Source organism: Bombina bombina, chromosome 1, assembly GCF_027579735.1.
Source record: "Bombina bombina isolate aBomBom1 chromosome 1, aBomBom1.pri, whole genome shotgun sequence".
NCBI lineage: Eukaryota > Metazoa > Chordata > Amphibia > Anura > Bombinatoridae > Bombina > Bombina bombina.
In genome coordinates, this window is record NC_069499.1 from 1,000,520,308 (window position 1) to 1,000,539,282 (window position 18,975).

An 18,975-nucleotide genomic window follows, 5' to 3' on the forward strand; every position below is an offset into this window, starting at 1 on the left:
TGCCTGCCCTGACCTCAAAAGATTTAACCTTGCTTTTGGATTTTCCTTCTGAACCACGCACTCCTGTGTTGTCTAGTGGTCGTGTTAGCTATACTCCGCTACTGGGCTCCTATTCTTCATCAGTCCTGACAGTATGTGGTATTGTGGTCAAGGTGTTAAGACACACACACACACACACACACACACATATATATATATATATATATATATATATATATAATGTAACAAAGTGTTCAGGTTTGTATTTAAAAAATAAAATAAAAAAATCTGCATACAAAGTAAAACTTGTTTTACTTTTTTATTTCAACCCTGCGACAATATTGAGCATTTAGGAGAATGAGACTTAATTTATTTCAGAACTTTGAATTTAGCTTAAAGGGACATAAAACAAGTTGGGATAGAGAACCCTTTAATTTAATTTTCCAAATTGTAAAGCATTTACTCCCCCCACGCATGTCCTTCTATGACTGAATCTATATTTATTGTTGCTTTGGTAGAATGCAGAAGTACAGTGATCATCTGCTGCCGCATGCCTAGAAGCTATGAACCCAGTTTAAATCCAATGCCTGTGTCTAAACACTGATAAGTGGGGGTGGGGGTGTAGTAGACTGCTCCAGACAGTATGGCTATTTAAGTATTTATTTTTGCTTATTTTTGAAGATTATTTTAAAATACTTGCCAGCAATTTTTAAACAATTTTGTTTTGCAAACTATTTTTTACTTAATTAGCCCTTTTTATGATATGCACAGATCTCAACGTGTTTTATGGCACTTTAAGAACAGTTTCTCTTATATTGAAACATTAACAAGTCTTCTTTAATATTTGAGATTAAAACATAATCTGCTTTAATAAAAGGTGAGATTATTAATCTTTCAATTGGTTTAACAAGATGTTTAATATATATCTCTAAGTTCTACTTAGTCTTATTTAATGTATTGGTGTTTTAGGATTTAACCATTTCTCTAAAATGTATCTTCTGGTTATCAAAACTAATGATGATAAAAATGGAGTCAATTTTATTTCCAATCTAGAAAGAAGACTTGTATTTTATCAAAATTAATTTAAAGTTTCTTAGTCATTATAAGCCAAAAAATTATCTTATTCCAGAGCAGTCTATCTTTAGGACAAAACCAAAAATAATCGATTCGACTTATCTTATATTTTTGGCATTTCACACCTTTTATTTCTGAAATAATAATTGACCCCCTCCAAGAGGTGTAATAATACTCTTTATACAATATTACCATTTTGATGTTTTTCAGAATTTGTTCTATGTGCATATTTTATTTCATTGACTCACTTATTTACTAATTCAGTATTATGTTATGCCCCACCTTTAATAAAAAAATTGATAAAGCCCAGCCATTGAAAAATTATTTTCTTTCCTATGGCATGGAGAGTTCACAATTTCATTCCAATTACTAGTGGGGATTCAACTCCTGGCCAGCAGGAGAAGGCAAAGAGCACCCCAGCAGAGCTGTTAAGTGTCACTTCCCTTACCGATAATCCCCATTCATTCTCTTTGCCTCTGTCAAGGGAGGATGTGCGAAGATGGTGTCTGAAAATATTTAATCCTCTAATGGGTACTTTTCCCTGCAAGCAAGGATTGGAGCTATGCTGTGTCCATGTGAATATCTTTAGTAAGAATAATGGTGGCTTTTAGCAGTTGGAATACGGCGAGGTAGTCTTTGCTTAACTTCCAACATTTATGCTACCCCTCTATAAGAAAACAGGGTTGGTTACTCTGCTTTTCTTTTACTACAGGTCCCTGTCTGCGATCTGATAAAGCTGGCAAACCTGTTATACTGTGCCTGCCCTGCAGCTGTACTCCAGAGGGAAGTGGTTTTCCCTTCTAGGTGAGAAGGTCCAGCACTTTGGGGGTTAATCCCTATACTAATTTTACGGCCTCTGTTGTTTTTTTTTATAGATAATCTCTTCATTGTTGGGATTAAGTTTGGGCAGTGTGTATAGGGCGCTGCGTGTGACTATCTGTGGACAGCTAGTAAGCCTTTTCCCCTTATTGGCCCCGGAGTTTCAGCCATGTGGGTGTTTTTTTATGGTGTTATATACTCAGACAGTTCCTAAGAGGACTGAACGTTTATTTTCCTTCTCATACTTGGGCTTATTACTAACAGTTATAGGTCCCAAAATGAGGGAATAGTTATTGACCGCAACTAGTAACCATTTGTTCCAGAAATTGTTTTAACTTATGCTCTTGATAAATGCTGCTTTTAGCCGAAACGCGTTGAGCTGTATTTTAAATAAAACCTGAAGACACCTTTGTGATGATTTTAATAAAAGGCTTATTTCTCCAACATAGGTGTGTCCGGTCCACGGCGTCATCCTTACTTGTGGGATATTCTCTTCCCCAACAGGAAATGGCAAAGAGCCCAGCAAAGCTGGTCACATGATCCCTCCTAGGCTCCGCCTTCCCCAGTCATTCTCTTTGCCGTTGTACAGGCAACATCTCCACGGAGATGGCTTAGAGTTTTTTGGTGTTTAAATGTAGTTTTTATTCTTCAATCAAGAGTTTGTTATTTTAAAATAGTGCTGGTATGTACTATTTACTCTGAAACAGGAAAGAGATGAAGATTTCTGTTTGTAAGAGGAAAATGATTTTAGCAACCGTTACTAAAATCGATGGCTGTTTCCACACAGGACTGTTGAGAGGAATTAACTTCAGTTGGGGGAAACAGTGAGCAGACTTTTGCTGCTTGAGGTATGACACATTTCTAACAAGACTCGGTAATGCTGGAAGCTGTCATTTTCCCTATGGGAACCGGTAAGCCATTTTCTTAGCTTAAGTAAAAGAATAAAGGGCTTCATTAGGGCTTAAAAAACTGGTAGACATTTTTCTGGGCTAAAACGATTGCTTTACTAAGTATATTTGGCAGATTATTACTTTTAATAGTTGTTAAATCTTGGGGATTGTTTTAATAAAAACGGCAGGCACTGTATTGGACACCTTTTTCACTGGGGGCCTTTTCTAGTCATAGACAGAGCCTCATTTTCGCGCCTCTAATGCGCAGTTGTTTTTGGAAAGCATGGCATGCAGATGCATGTGTGAGGAGCTAAGAACCACTGAAAAAGCTTATAGAAGGCATCATTTGGTATCGTATTCCCCTCTGGGCTTGGTTGGGTCTCAGCAAAGCAGATACCTGGGACTGTATAGGGGTTAAATGTAAAAACGGCTCCGGTTCCGTTATTTTAAGGGTTAAAGCTTTCAAATTTGGTGTGCAATACTTTTAAGGCTTTAAGTTACTGTGGTGAAATTTTGGTGAAATTTGAACAATTCCTTCATACTTTTTCACATATTCAGTAATAAAGTGTGTTCAGTTTGAAATTTAAAGGGACAGTAACGGTTTTATTGTAAAACGTTTTTTGTGCTTTGTTGACAAGTTTAAGCCTGTTTAACATGTCTGAACCATCAGATAACGATGTTCTATATGTATGAAAGCCAATGTGTCTCCCCATTTAAATATATGTGATATATTTGTGTCATAATGTCCAAACAAAGTAGGGATAATAATGCCATAGATATGATATTGCCCAAGATGATTCCTCTAATGAGGGGAGTGAGCATGGTACTGCATCATCCCCTTCTGTGTCTACACCAGTTTTGCCCACACAAGAGGCCCCTAGTACATCTAGTGCGCCAATACTTATTACCATACAACAATTAATGGCTGTAATGGATAATTCTATTGCATGCATTTTTTCCAAAATGCCTACTTATCAGAGAAAGCGTGATTGCTCTGTTTTAAACACTGAAGAGCAAGAGGACGCTGATGATATCTGTTCTGACATACCCTCACACCTATCTGAAGGGGGAGGTTTTGTCTGAGGGAGAAATTTCAGATTCAGGGAAAATTTCTCAACAAGCAGAACCTGATATTGTAACTTTTAAATTTAAATTTCAACATCTCCACGCACTACTTAAGGAGGTATTATCTACTCTGGATGATTGTGACAATTTGGTCATTCCAGAGAAATTAGGTAAGATGGACAAGTTCCTAGAGGGTCCGGTGCCCCCCGATGTTTTTCCTATACCCAAGCGGGTGGCGGACATAGTAAATAAGGAGTGGGAAAGGCCCGGCATACCTTTTGTCCTCCCCCTATATTTAAGAAATTAGTTCCTATAGTCGACCCCAGAAAGGACTTATAGCATACAGTCCCCAAGGTCGAGGGGGCGGTTTCTACTGTAAACAAACGCACTTCTATTCCTATAGAAGATAGTTGTGCTTTCAAGATCCTATGGATTAAAGGTTAGAGGGTTTGCTTAAAAAGATGTTTGTTCAGCAAGGTTACCTTCTACAACCAATTTCATGCATTGTTTCTGTCACTACAGCTGCGTGTTTCTGGTTCGAAGAACTAGAAAAGTCGCTCAATAAAGAATCTTCGTACGAGGAGGTTTTGGACAGAGTTCAAGCTCTTAAATTGGCTAACTCTTTTTTATTTTAGATGCCGCTTTGCAATTAGCTAGATTAGCGGCGAATAATTCAGGGTTTGCTATCGTGGCGCGCAGAGCGCTTTTGCTTAACATCCCTTTCAAGGGTAAAACACTGTTTGGCCCTGACTTGAAAGAGATTATTTCAGACATCACTGGGGGAAAGGGCCACGCCCTTCCTCTGGATAGGTCTTTTAAGGCTAAAAAGAAGCCAAATTTTCGTCCCTTTCGCAGAAACGGACCAGCCTCAAATTCTACACCCTCTAAGCAAGAGGGTAATACTTCTCAAACCAAGCCAGCCTGGAGGCCGATGCAAGGCTGGATCAAGGGTAAGCAGGCCAAGTCACCTGCCACTGCTACCAAAACAGCATGAAGTGTTGGCCCCCTATCTGGGAAGGATCTGGTGGGGGCCAGACTTTCTCTCTTTGCTCAGGCTGGGGCAAGAGATGTTCAGGATCCTTGGGCGCTAGAAATAGTTTCTCAAGGTTATCTCCTGGAATTCAGGGAACTACCCCCAAGGGGAAGGTTCCACGGGTCTCAATTATCTTCGAACAGGCATTCTTACACTGTGTAGAAGACCTGTTAAGCATGGGAGTGATTCATCCTGTTCCATTAGGAGAACAAGGGATGGGTTTTTACTCCAACCTGTTCATAATTCCCAAAAAAGAGGGAACATTCAGACCTATTTTAGATCTCAAGATTCTAAACAAGTTTCTAAGGGTTTCATCATTCAAAATGGAAACCATTCGAACGATCCTTCCTACCATCCAGGAAGGTCAATTCATGACCACGGTGGACTTAAAGGATGCGTACCTACGTATTCCTATCCACAAGGAACATTTTCGGTTCCTAAGGTTCGCCTTTCTGGACAAGCATTACCTGTGGCACTTCCATTCGGATTAGCCACTGCTCCAAGGATTTTCACAAGGGTACTAGGGTCCCTTCTAGCGGTGCTAAGACCAAGGGGCATTGCAGTAGTACCTTACTTGGACGACATCCTGATTCAAGTGTCGTCTCTGTCAAAAGCAAGGGCTCATACGGACATTGTCCTAGCCTTTCTCAGATCTCACAGGTGGAAAGTGAACATAGAAAAAAGTTCTCTGTCCCCGTCAACAAGAGTTCCCTTCTTGGGAACAATAATAGTTTCCTTAGAAATGAAGGTTTTTCTGACAGAGGCCAGAAAATCAAAACTTCTAAGCTCTTGTCAGGTACTTCATTCTGTTCTTCTTCCTTCCATAGCGCAGTCCATGGAAGTAATAGGGTTGATGGTTGCGGCAATGGACATAGTTCCTTTTGCACGAATTCATCTAAGACCATTGCACCTGGGCATGCTCAGACAGTGGAATGGGGATTATACAGACTTGTCTCCGACGATACAAGTAGATCAAATAACCAGAGATTCACTCCGTTGGTGGCTGACCCTGGACAACCTGTCACAGGGAATGAGCTTCCGCAGACCAGAATAGGTCATTGTCACGACCGACGCCAGTCTGGTGGGCTGGGGCGCGGTCTGGGAACCCCTGAAAACTCAGGGTCTATGGTTTCGGGAAGACTCTCTTCTCCCGATAAACATAATGGAACTGAGAGCGATATTCAATGCTCTCAAGGCTTGGCCTCGACTAGCAAAGGCCAAATTCATAAGGTTTCAATCAGTCATCATGACGACTGTTACATATATCAACCATCAGGGGGTAACAAGGAGTTCCCTGGCGATGGAGGAGCATCCGGGGGAGTGGGAACTCCATCTGGAAATCTTTGCCCAAATAACTCAATTATGGGGCATTCCAGACTTGGTTCTGATGGCCTCTCGTCAGAACTTCATGGTCCCTTGTTACGGGTCCAAATCCAGGGATCCCAAGGCGACTCTATTGGATACAATAGTAGCACCTTGGATCTTCAACCTAGCTTATGTATTCCCACCGTTTCCTCTCATTCCCAGGCTGGTAGCCAGGATCAATCTGGAGAGGGCTTCGGTGACCTTGATAGTTCCTGTGTGGCCACGCAGGACTTGGTATGCAGACCTGGTGAATGGGTCATCGGCTCCACCATGGAAGCTACCTTTGAGACAGGACCTTCTTATTCAGGGTCCATTCGAACATCCGAATCTGGTTTTCCTCCAACTGACTGCTTGGAGTTTGAACGCTTGATTTCTCCAACATAGGTGTGTCCGGTCCACGGCGTCATCCTTACTTGTGGGATATTCTCTTCCCCAACAGGAAATGGCAAAGAGCCCAGCAAAGCTGGTCACATGATCCCTCCTAGGCTCCGCCTACCCCAGTCATTCTCTTTGCCGTTGTACAGGCAACATCTCCACGGAGATGGCTTAGAGTTTTTTAGTGTTTAACTGTAGTTTTTATTATTCAATCAAGAGTTTGTTATTTTAAAATAGTGCTGGTATGTACTATTTACTCAGAAACAGAAAAGAGATGAAGATTTCTGTTTGTATGAGGAAAATGATTTTAGCAACCGTCACTAAAATCCATGGCTGTTCCACACAGGACTGTTGAGAGCAATTAACTTCAGTTGGGGGAACAGTGAGCAGTCTCTTGCTGCTTGAGGTATGACACATTCTAACAAGACGATGTAATGCTGGAAGCTGTCATTTTCCCTATGGGATCCGGTAAGCCATGTTTATTAAGATCGTAAATAAGGGCTTCACAAGGGCTTATTAAGACTGTAGACTTTTTCTGGGCTAAATCGATTCATTATTAACACATATTTAGCCTTGAGGAATCATTTTATCTGGGTATTTTGATATAATAATATCGGCAGGCACTGTTTTAGACACCTTATTCTTTAGGGGCTTTCCCTAATCATAGGCAGAGCCTCATTTTCGCGCCGGTGTTGCGCACTTGTTTTTGAGAGGCATGACATGCAGTCGCATGTGAGAGGAGCTCTGATACTTAGAAAAGACTTTCTGAAGGCGTCATTTGGTATCGTATTCCCCTTTGGGCTTGGTTGGGTCTCAGCAAAGCAGATACCAGGGACTGTAAAGGGGTTAAAGTTAAAAACGGCTCCGGTTCCGTTATTTTAAGGGTTAAAGCTTCCAAATTTGGTGTGCAATACTTTTAAGGCTTTAAGACACTGTGGTGAAAATTTGGTGAATTTTGAACAATTCCTTCATGTTTTTTCGCAATTGCAGTAATAAAGTGTGTTCAGTTTAAAATTTAAAGTGACAGTAACGGTTTTATTTTAAAACGTTTTTTGTACTTTGTTATCAAGTTTATGCCTGTTTAACATGTCTGAACTACCAGATAGACTGTGTTCTGAATGTGGGGAAGCCAAAATTCCTATTCATTTAAATAAATGTGATTTATGTGACAATGACAATGATGCCCAAGATGATTCCTCAAGTGAGGGGAGTAAGCATGGTACTGCATCATTCCCTCCTTCGTCTACACGAGTCTTGCCCACTCAGGAGGCCCCTAGTACATCTAGCGCGCCAATACTCCTTACTATGCAACAATTAACGGCTGTAATGGATAATTCTGTCAAAAACATTTTAGCCAAAATGAACACTTACCAGCGTAAGCGTGACTGCTCTGTTTTAGATACTGAAGAGCATGACGACGCTGATAATAATGGTTCTGAAGGGCCCCTAACCCAGTCTGATGGGGCCAGGGAGGTTTTGTCTGAGGGAGAAATTACTGATTCAGGGAACATTTCTCAACAAGCTGAACCTGATGTGATTACGTTTAAATTTAAGTTGGAACATCTCCGCATTCTGCTCAAGGAGGTATTATCCACTCTGGATGATTGTGACAAGTTGGTCATCCCAGAGAAACTATGTAAAATGGACAAGTTCCTAGAGGTCCCGGGACTCCCAGAAGCTTTTCCTATACCCAAGCGGGTGGCGGACATTGTTAATAAAGAATGGGAAAGGCCCGGTATTCCTTTCGTCCCTCCCCCCATATTTAAAAAATTGTTTCCTATGGTCGACCCCAGAAAGGACTTATGGCAGACAGTCCCCAAGGTCGAGGGAGCGGTTTCCACTTTAAACAAACGCACCACTATACCCATAGAGGATAGTTGTGCTTTCAAAGATCCTATGGATAAAAAATTAGAAGGTTTGCTTAAAAAGATGTTTGTTCAGCAGGGTTACCTTCTACAACCAATTTCATGCATTGTCCCTGTAGCTACAGCCGCATGTTTCTGGTTCGATGAGCTGATAATGGCGGTCGATAGTGATTCTCCTCCTTATGAGGAGATTATGGACAGAATCAATGCTCTCAAATTGGCTAATTCCTTCACCCTAGACGCCACTTTGCAATTGGCTAGGTTAGCGGCTAAGAATTCAGGGTTTGCTATTGTGGCGCGCAGAGCGCTTTGGTTGAAATCTTGGTCAGCTGATGCGTCTTCCAAGAACAAGCTACTTAACATTCCTTTCAAGGGGAAAACGCTGTTTGGCCCTGACTTGAAAGAGATTATCTCTGATATCACTGGGGGTAAGGGCCACGCCCTTCCTCAGGATCGGCCTTTCAAGGCAAAAAATAAACCTAATTTTCGTCCCTTTCGTAGAAACGGACCAGCCCAAAGTGCTACGTCCTCTAAGCAAGAGGGTAATACTTCTCAAGCCAAGCCTGCTTGGAGACCAATGCAAGGCTGGAACAAGGGAAAGCAGGCCAAGAAACCTGCCACTGCTACCAAGACAGCATGAAATGTTGGCCCCCGATCCGGGACCGGATCTGGTGGGGGGCAGACTCTCTCTCTTCGCTCAGGCTTGGGCAAGAGATGTTCTGGATCCTTGGGCGCTAGAAATAGTCTCCCAAGGTTATCTTCTGGAATTCAAGGGGCTTCCCCCAAGGGGGAGGTTCCACAGGTCTCAGTTGTCTTCAGACCACATAAAAAGACAGGCATTCTTACATTGTGTAGAAGACCTGTTAAAAATGGGAGTGATTCATCCTGTTCCATTAAGAGAACAAGGGATGGGGTTCTACTCCAATCTGTTCATAGTTCCCAAAAAAGAGGGAACGTTCAGACCAATCTTAGATCTCAAGATCTTAAACAAGTTTCTCAAGGTTCCATCGTTCAAGATGGAAACCATTCGAACTATTCTTCCTTCCATCCAGGAAGGTCAATTCATGACCACAGTGGATTTAAAGGATGCGTATCTACATATTCCTATCCACAAGGAACATCATCGGTTCCTAAGGTTCGCATTCCTGGACAAGCATTACCAGTTCGTGGCGCTTCCTTTCGGATTAGCCACTGCTCCAAGGATTTTCACAAAGGTACTAGGGTCCCTTCTAGCTGTGCTAAGACCAAGGGGCATTGCTGTAGTACCTTACTTGGACGACATTCTGATTCAAGCGTCGTCCCTTCCTCTAGCAAAGGCTCACACGGACATTGTCCTGGCCTTTCTCAGATCTCACGGATGGAAAGTGAACGTGGAAAAGAGTTCTCTATCTCCGTCAACAAGGGTTCCCTTCTTGGGAACAATAATAGACTCCTTAGAAATGAGGATTTTTCTGACAGAGGCCAGAAAAACAAAACTTCTAGACTCTTGTCGGATACTTCATTCCGTTCCTCTTCCTTCCATAGCGCAGTGCATGGAAGTGATCGGTTTGATGGTAGCGGCAATGGACATAGTTCCTTTTGCGCGCATTCATCTAAGACCATTACAACTGTGCATGCTCAGTCAGTGGAATGGGGACTATACAGACTTGTCTCCGAAGATACAAGTAAATCAGAGGACCAGAGACTCACTCCGTTGGTGGCTGTCCCTGGACAACCTGTCACAAGGGATGACATTCCGCAGACCAGAGTGGGTCATTGTCACGACCGACGCCAGTCTGATGGGCTGGGGCGCGGTCTGGGGATCCCTGAAAGCTCAGGGTCTTTGGTCTCGGGAAGAATCTCTTCTACCGATAAATATTCTGGAACTGAGAGCGATATTCAATGCTCTCAAGGCTTGGCCTCAGCTAGCGAGGGCCAAGTTCATACGGTTTCAATCAGACAACATGACAACTGTTGCGTACATCAACCATCAGGGGGGAACAAGGAGTTCCCTGGCGATGGAAGAAGTGACCAAAATCATTCTATGGGCGGAGTCTCACTCCTGCCACCTGTCTGCTATCCACATCCCAGGAGTGGAAAATTGGGAAGCGGATTTTCTGAGTCGTCAGACTTTGCATCCGGGGGAGTGGGAACTCCATCCGGAAATCTTTGCCCAAGTCACTCAGCTGTGGGGCATTCCAGACATGGATCTGATGGCCTCTCGTCAGAACTTCAAAGTTCCTTGCTACGGGTCCAGATCCAGGGATCCCACGGCGGCTCTAGTGGATGCACTAGTAGCACCTTGGACCTTCAAACTAGCTTATGTGTTCCCGCCGTTTCCTCTCATCCCCAGGCTGGTAGCCAGGATCAACCAGGAGAGGGCGTCGGTGATCTTGATAGCTCCTGCGTGGCCACGCAGGACTTGGTATGCAGATCTGGTGAATATGTCATCGGCTCCACCTTGGAAGCTACCTTTGAGACGGGACCTTCTTGTTCAGGGTCCGTTCGAACATCCGAATCTGGTCTCACTCCAGCTGACTGCTTGGAGATTGAACGCTTGATCTTATCAAAGCGAGGGTTCTCAGATTCTGTTATCGATACTCTTATTCAGGCCAGAAAGCCTGTAACTAGAAAGATTTACCACAAAATTTGGAAAAAATATATCTGTTGGTGTGAATCTAAAGGATTCCCTTGGGACAAGGTTAAGATTCCTAAGATTCTATCCTTCCTTCAAGAAGGATTGGAAAAAGGATTATCTGCAAGTTCCCTGAAGGGACAGATTTCTGCCTTGTCTGTGTTACTTCACAAAAAGCTGGCAGCTGTGCCAGATGTTCATGCCTTTGTTCAGGCTCTGGTTAGAATCAAGCCTGTTTACAAACCTTTGACTCCTCCTTGGAGTCTCAATTTAGTTCTTTCAGTTCTTCAGGGGGTTCCGTTTGAACCCTTACATTCCGTTGATATTAAGTTATTATCTTGGAAAGTTTTGTTTTTGGTTGCAATTTCTTCTGCTAGAAGAGTTTCAGAATTATCTGCTCTGCAGTGTTCTCCTCCTTATCTGGTGTTCCATGCAGATAAGGTGGTTTTGCGTACTAAACCTGGTTTTCTTCCAAAAGTTGTTTCTAACAAAAACATTAACCAGGAGATTATCGTACCTTCTCTGTGTCCGAAACCAGTTTCAAAGAAGGAACGTTTGTTGCACAATTCGGATGTTGTTCGCGCTCTAAAATTCTATTTAGATGCTACAAAGGATTTTAGACAAACATCTTCCTTGTTTGTTGTTTATTCCGGTAAAAGGAGAGGTCAAAAAGCAACTTCTACCTCTCTCTCCTTTTGGATTAAAAGCATCATCAGATTGGCTTACGAGACTGCCGGACGGCAGCCTCCTGAAAGAATCACGGCTCATTCCACTAGGGCTGTGGCTTCCACATGGGCCTTCAAGAACGAGGCTTCTGTTGATCAGATATGTAGGGCAGCGACTTGGTCTTCACTGCACACTTTTACCAAATTTTACAAGTTTGATACTTTTGCTTCTTCTGAGGCTATTTTTGGGAGAAAGGTTTTGCAAGCCGTGGTGCCTTCCATTTAGGTGACCTGATTTGCTCCCTCCCTTCATCCGTGTCCTAAAGCTTTGGTATTGGTTCCCACAAGTAAGGATGACGCCGTGGACCGGACACACCTATGTTGGAGAAAACAGAATTTATGTTTACCTGATAAATTACTTTCTCCAACGGTGTGTCCGGTCCACGGCCCGCCCTGGTTTTTTTAATCAGGTCTGATAATTTATTTTCTTTAACTACAGTCACCACGGTACCATATGGTTTCTCCTATGCAAATATTCCTCCTTAACGTCGGTCGAATGACTGGGGTAGGCGGAGCCTAGGAGGGATCATGTGACCAGCTTTGCTGGGCTCTTTGCCATTTCCTGTTGGGGAAGAGAATATCCCACAAGTAAGGATGACGCCGTGGACCGGACACACCGTTGGAGAAAGTAATTTATCAGGTAAACATAAATTCTGTTTTTATCAAAGCGTGGGTTTTCAGATTCTGTAATAGATACTCTTATTCAGGCTAGAAAGCCTGTAACTAGAAAAATTTACCATAATATATGGAAAAAATATATCTGTTGGTGTGAATCTAAAGGATTCCCATGGAACAAGATAAAATTCCTAAGATTCTTTCCTTTCTACAAGAAGGTTTGGAGAAAGGATTTTCTGCGAGTTCTCTGAAGGGACAGATCTCTGCTTTATCTGTTTTACTTCACAAAGGCTGGCAGCTGTGCCAGACGTTTAAGCGTTTGTTCAGGCTCTGGTTAGAATCAAGCCTGTTTACAGACCTTTGACTCTTCCCTGGAGTCTTAATCTAGTTCTTTCAGTTCTTCAAGGGGTTCCGTTTGAACCCTTACATTCCATAGATATTAGGTTATTATCTTGGAAAGTTTTGTTTTAGGTTGCAATTTCTTCCGCTAGAAGAGTTTCTGAGTTATCTGCTCTGCAGTGTTCTCCGCCCTATCTGGTCCATGCAGATAAGGTGGTTTTTACGTACTGAGCCTGGTTTTCTTCCGAAGGTTGTTTCCAACAAAAATTTTAACCAGGAGATAATTGTACCTTCTTTGTGTTACACAATTTGGACGTTGTCCGTGCTCTAAAATTCTATTTAGATGCTACAAAGGATTTCAGACAAACATCTTCCTTGTTTGTTGTTTATTCTGGTAAAAGGAGAGGTCAAAAAGCAACTTCTACCTCTCTATCTTTTTGGCTTAAAAGCATCATCAGATTAGCTTATGAGACTGCCGGACGGCAGCCTCCTGAAAGAATCACAGCTCATTCCACTAGGGCCGTGGCTTCCACATGGGCCTTTAAGAACGAGGCTTCTGTTGATCAGATATGTAAGGCAGCGACTTGGTCTTCACTGCACACTTTTACCAAATTTTACAAATTTGATACTTTTGCTTCTTCTGAGGCTATTTTTGGGAGAAAGGTTTTGCAAACCGTGGTGCCTTCCATCTAGGTGACCTGATTTGCTCCCTCCCATCATCCGTGTCCTAAAGCTTTGGTATTGGTTCCCACAAGTAAGGATGACGCCGTGGACCGGACACACCTTTGTTGGATAAAACATAATTTATGTTTACCTTATAATTTACTTTCTCCACGGGTGTGCCGGGCCCACGGCCCGCCCTGGTTTTTTAATCAGGTCTGATGATTTATTTTCTTTAACTACAGTCACCACGGTATCATATGATTTCTCCTATGCAAATATTCCTCCTTTACGTCGGTCGAATGACTGGGGAAGGCGGAGCCTAGGAGGGATCATGTGACCAGCTTTGCTGGGCTCTTTGCCATTTCCTGTTGGGGAAGAGAATATCCCACAAGTAAGGATGACGCCGTGGACCGGACACACCGTTGGAGAAAGTAATTTATCAGGTAAACATAAATTCTGTTTTTAACTGCAATCTTGTGAGTATAACCAGTTTGTGCACCTACCACATTGTCTGAAATCTGCTACACTATTGTGAGCTCTTTTATTTTGGAGGTGAAAGCAACAATGTTGACTCAGAGGACGTGGGCAGCTTGGTTCCCTGGAGGTGACACAGAGCCGCCATTTTCAACACTTTCTAATTGAACGCAACTAGCTCTGGAGGTATTTAAGTGTGGTAGTAGTTCTAGCTGCATCTGCCTCATAGCTTACCTGCTAGACATTACTAACCTACATAGCAAGTCGCAAGGATGTTTTTTTTCCGTTATTGTATGCCCCTTTTTGATTTTATGCTCTGCTTGCTACATACTTTAGCTGGTTGTCAGCCACGGGCAGTACCTTGGCGCCCTTTTTAGTGTCAACAACATGGAGGGGTTCTGTGTAGACCCCTGGTGTATTATGGAGTTTGCAAATTGGACATAGCAGGCGCTCCGGTTCAGGTTGATGACCCTTTATTTGTGAACCAGAGCGGACTGCATTGCACGAGTTAAGGATCCTGTACAATGGCGGCGCTCAGGGTTCTTCAAGTTGTGCACAGAGGTTCACACGGAAGGTGAGGCCCCTGTCAGTTTCGCCGATCTCGGCATTGCCTTTGTTTTTATTCTGTGATGACGTGCAGGTTATTTCCTTGCTTCCCACCACAAGTAATTTTAAGAAGAGGATCTACTTTATGTGGGGTCATGTAAGAGTGTTACTTGTCAGATCTAGTGTTAGGTGCTCCCTGCATCCTCCTTTGCCTAGTGGGAGAGGCGATGTGACAGGGTAATCTTAGTCACAAAGCTCCTAAATGCTCTATAATTGTTCACAAAGCTCCTAAATGCTCTATAATTTTTTCTGGATTCTGTCTGTTGGGTATTGCGACACTTGTGTTGTGTACCTTTTACGTGTATCCTCTTATATTAAGGAGGGGTTGTTTATGAAGGACAGAATGTGTAGAACTTTTATTTAAAGGGCAGGTATAGAGTTTACCTTTATTGGGCTTCTCCCGTTATGGCAGGGTTAAGATGGCTGCCGGAGTTATATTTTAAGCATGTTTAAAATCCGTTACTCACATTGGTTCACAGTTCCACTTTTCTTACTGTGACTTTATGTGTTGGTTCTCAGTGTGTACAATTGGACTTGCAATTTATTTGCACGCTTGAGTTATTGCTCAGCTGAAATTGTGAGGATGTTGAAAGAGTCCCAGACTGTTATGCCGGTCTTCCTTTGGTCACGGTAGTGATACAGATTTGCATGCTGGGGAAGGTATAGTAAAGTTACTACTTTATGATATACCTTGTGTTTTTGCTGGTATGCTTTCTATTACTGGTGCCATTGTGGGCGGTAAGTAGAGCGCAGCTGAGCATATTTAGCTTCAATGCGATATACAGCTGGTTAAAAATCAAATGGGGTATAGTGCAGCGATAACTGATTTCATGAGCATAGGATTGATCATTAGAAGTGTGTCAATCAGGTTTGGGGTTTTCCCTGACTTACTTTGGCTTTCTCAGCGGATCCTCCGTTTTAGTGTAGAGATAGGGCCTGGAGTCAGGTTTTTAAATCAGATTAATTTAGAGCTGCATACGTGTTTAAAGGGCTCAACTTGTATCAGTGGTCCCCTTCTAACATACTTAATCCTTTTGTTTCTTCACTCTTTTTGTTCAAGACGTTTTTCTTTTTTTCTGAGTGTTGACCGCCATCTGGTGGCATTTTCACTGCAATTTCATGCTCATCTCCACGTTGTGGAGTTTGTGTCATTATTTTATGTAGCATACATACTTTTTATGGATCTCTAAAAGGGAAGGGATCATTTTTATCCTTTAATATTATGCTATTTGCATTGTGTGTGTTTGTTTGCTGCCAATTTTTTTCTGGAATGTTTTTCCCAGTAAGGGGAAGTATTCATTATACTTGGGGCTTATTTGTGAAGGAGCGTCTATGGTAGCTCATCCGGCATCTCTACCTGAGAGGTGGTTACCGCATTCTTTGTCTGTACTGAACATTTGTTTTGGGGCGATCCCATGGCACCTTCAATGTGATCGGTGTGTTCTGCATAAAGGTATTAAAGGCTACGGGCAGTGTTTTTTGTGCATTTTTTTATGCATTGCCATGGAATCCATTCCTTTAGTGTGTAGAGGAATTTTTACGAGTTCACATACAGTTGTGTTTTACTGTAGGTTTTCAAGCCATTTTTACAGTACAAGCTCACAATTCAATTTTTAAAAATAATTTTTCTGTTTTTTACAGGGATGCCCTGGTCTTTCTGCTAATTTGCGGCGACTGAGCGTAATTTTCCATCTTTTTAATAAGTTATAGAGGGACCTGTTTTAATCTTTGTATCTCTTCCTCATGGTTTAGGTTAAGAGATTTGATCATCTGAAATATATCATATATACCTTAAGTTTTGGAGTGCACTTTTACAATCTTTGCATTCTTAGAGGTACTTTTAAGATGTTCTGTTTTCAGAATTTCCTTTTTTACTGGATTCATTGGTATTTGTAGCCACCTGGTGGCTGCTTACTCTTATTATTTCTATTTAAGTGATCCTTTTTGTTTAAGTATTTTTTTAATATGACATTGTCCTTTTTATTGCATATTCTCTGAGATTAGTTTGCTCAGGCATATCAGGTTAATATATTTATGTCCTTTCATGTTGAGTAGACTTAGTAAATATGGACTATTTCTCTCCTTGATTAATTTAATTATTCTATACAGAGATAATTTGCTCTGAGGTCTGCAACTTCATGCATTGTCCTACGTATCTCATATTTATTATCGTGTATGGGCTCTATACCTTAATTACCCTCATATTGAGGTGATTCCTGCATGGGTCTGTGTCATATGTTAACCTGTATATGTTTCTATTCCGGTTACCCTATTTAGGTATATGGACATATTTTTCATCTCCCTCACGTTAAGGCATTTTTGCTATGTCTGTGACACTTTTTAAATTCTTTTTTATTAGTGATCCTAGGACACTAATGTTATGTTACCTATGTTAGGTGATCCAGACTAAGGTTTGTGACATTATTGCCTGGTCCTAAGTAGCATTCTCTCTCTACTTAGAGGGCTATGGATTCTAACATGTTTTGGTTAGATGTGGCCTAGTTCCACCGCTCCTGAAAAAGTGGGTTGGGGGGTGGAATCCAGGTGAAGCTCCTGCTTCTTCATCTAGCAAGGTGGAGTTTATAAGAAGATTGTTTTTTCTTCTAATTCTTTTCATAGGGCGACTTTGTCTAATGAAGGTGGACTCATGTAGTGTCCCATGTAGGACAGTGATCTTAGAAATATGGCATGTTTACTCCATGCTATCTCTCCAAGTATTATTTAAGATTTTTGTCTTAATCTCCATTTCAGTTTCCTTGACGGAGTTCAGGAAATTCTAACATTGCTTTCTGTCTTTCTCTTCAGGCCTCTATCTGTCTTTCAGGACACTGTGTATGGAGGCCATTGGTATAATGGGCTTATAGGTACTTTGGTCCTTTTGCTCATTTCCATCTGAAACCTTTTCAGTTATGCATGCTTGACTATGCTATGGAGTCCTCTCAGACTTATCATAGAGGATAGTTCTGGATCCCTAACAAGAGAATCTCTATCCTGGTGGATTTCGCAGGACCATCTGTCTCAGGGTACATGCTTTCTTAGACCATCCTGGGTGACCTTTTAGGCTGGGGAGCAGTTTGGGGTTCTTTAAAGACTCAGGGTCTTTGGACTTAAGAGTATTTTTTCTCTTCCCATAGATATCTTAGAGTTGATCCGTAATAGTCTGGCATCAACTAGCTTTAGTCTGATTTATCAATTCTTTTGCACAAACGTCTGGCAGATCTGCCAGATATCCAATCTTTTGTTTAGGCCTTGGTCAGTATCAGGCCTGTGTTTTAACCTGTTGCTCCTCTCTGGAGACTTAACCTTGTTCTTAAAGTTTTGCACCAGGCTCTGTTTGAGCCTATGCATTTGTTTGATTAAGTTGTTATCTTGGAAAGTTGTGTTTCTACTTGCTAGTTCGTCTGCTCACAGAGTTTCTGAGCTTTCGCTTCTGCAATGTGATCCCCTTCCCTTATTTTTGTGCGGATAAGGTGGTCCTTCGTACTAAATTGGGATTTCTTCCCAAAGTGGTATCGGATTGCAACATCAATCAAGAAATTGTTTGATCCAGGAACGTCTGTTACACAACCTGGATGTTGTGCATGCTTTAATTTTTTTTATCTACGAGCGATTAAATCTTTTTAGCAGTCTACTGCCCTGTTCGTTTTTTTTTCTCGCTTTTAAGCGCAAGGATCAGAAGGCCACTTCTCCTCTTCTCTCTGGTTGAAAAGTGTTATCCAATTAGCATATGAGACAGCTGGACAACAGCCTCCTGAGAGAATTACGACTCATTCCACTAGGGCTGTCTCTTCTTCCTGGGCTTTCAAAAATGAAGCATCTGTAGAGTTAATCTAGAAGGCGGCCACTTAGTTCTCATTGCATATTTTTTCAAAATTCTTCAAATTTGATACTTTTGCCTCAGATGAGGCTTCCTTTGGGAGAAAGGTTCTTCAAGCGGTGGTGCCTTCTGTTTAGGTCCGCCTGTCTTGTTCTCCTCCCTTTCATTCTGTGTCCTCTAGCTTGGGTATTGGTTCCCACTAGTAATTGGAATGAAATTGTGGACTCTCCATGCCATAGGAAAGAAAACTAACTTTATGCTTTAACTGATACATTTATTTATTTCCAGGCATGGAGAGTCCACAACCCGCTCGCCTTATTTATATTTAGGACAGAAACTTTTTGGTATAAACCTCAGGCACCTCTTATACCCTTGTGTTATCTTCTTTTTCCATTTTCTTTCGGCCGAATGACTGGGGATTATGGGTAAGGGAAGTGACACTTAACAGCTCTGCTGGGTGCTCTTTGCCTTCTCCGGCTAGCCAGGAATTCCCACTAGTAATTGGAATGAAATTGTGGACTCTCCATGCCTGGAAAGAGAGAATTTATCAGGTAAGCATAAATTTTGTTTTTCAGACTAGCAGCAAATACATGATGCAATGGGTCTTTACTGTAAATTTTAGGATATTTTTGTAAAATCATATAGTGTTTTACATGT

At 41.9% G+C, this 18,975-nt stretch overlaps 1 protein-coding gene across 2 annotated transcripts in view; it reads left to right on the forward strand.

Annotated features, from left to right (window-relative positions):
- CBFA2T2 (CBFA2/RUNX1 partner transcriptional co-repressor 2) overlaps positions 1-18,975 on the forward strand; it is a 186,005-nt gene that overhangs the window by 160,252 nt on the left and 6,778 nt on the right. The gene's annotated exons all lie outside the window — the stretch shown is intronic.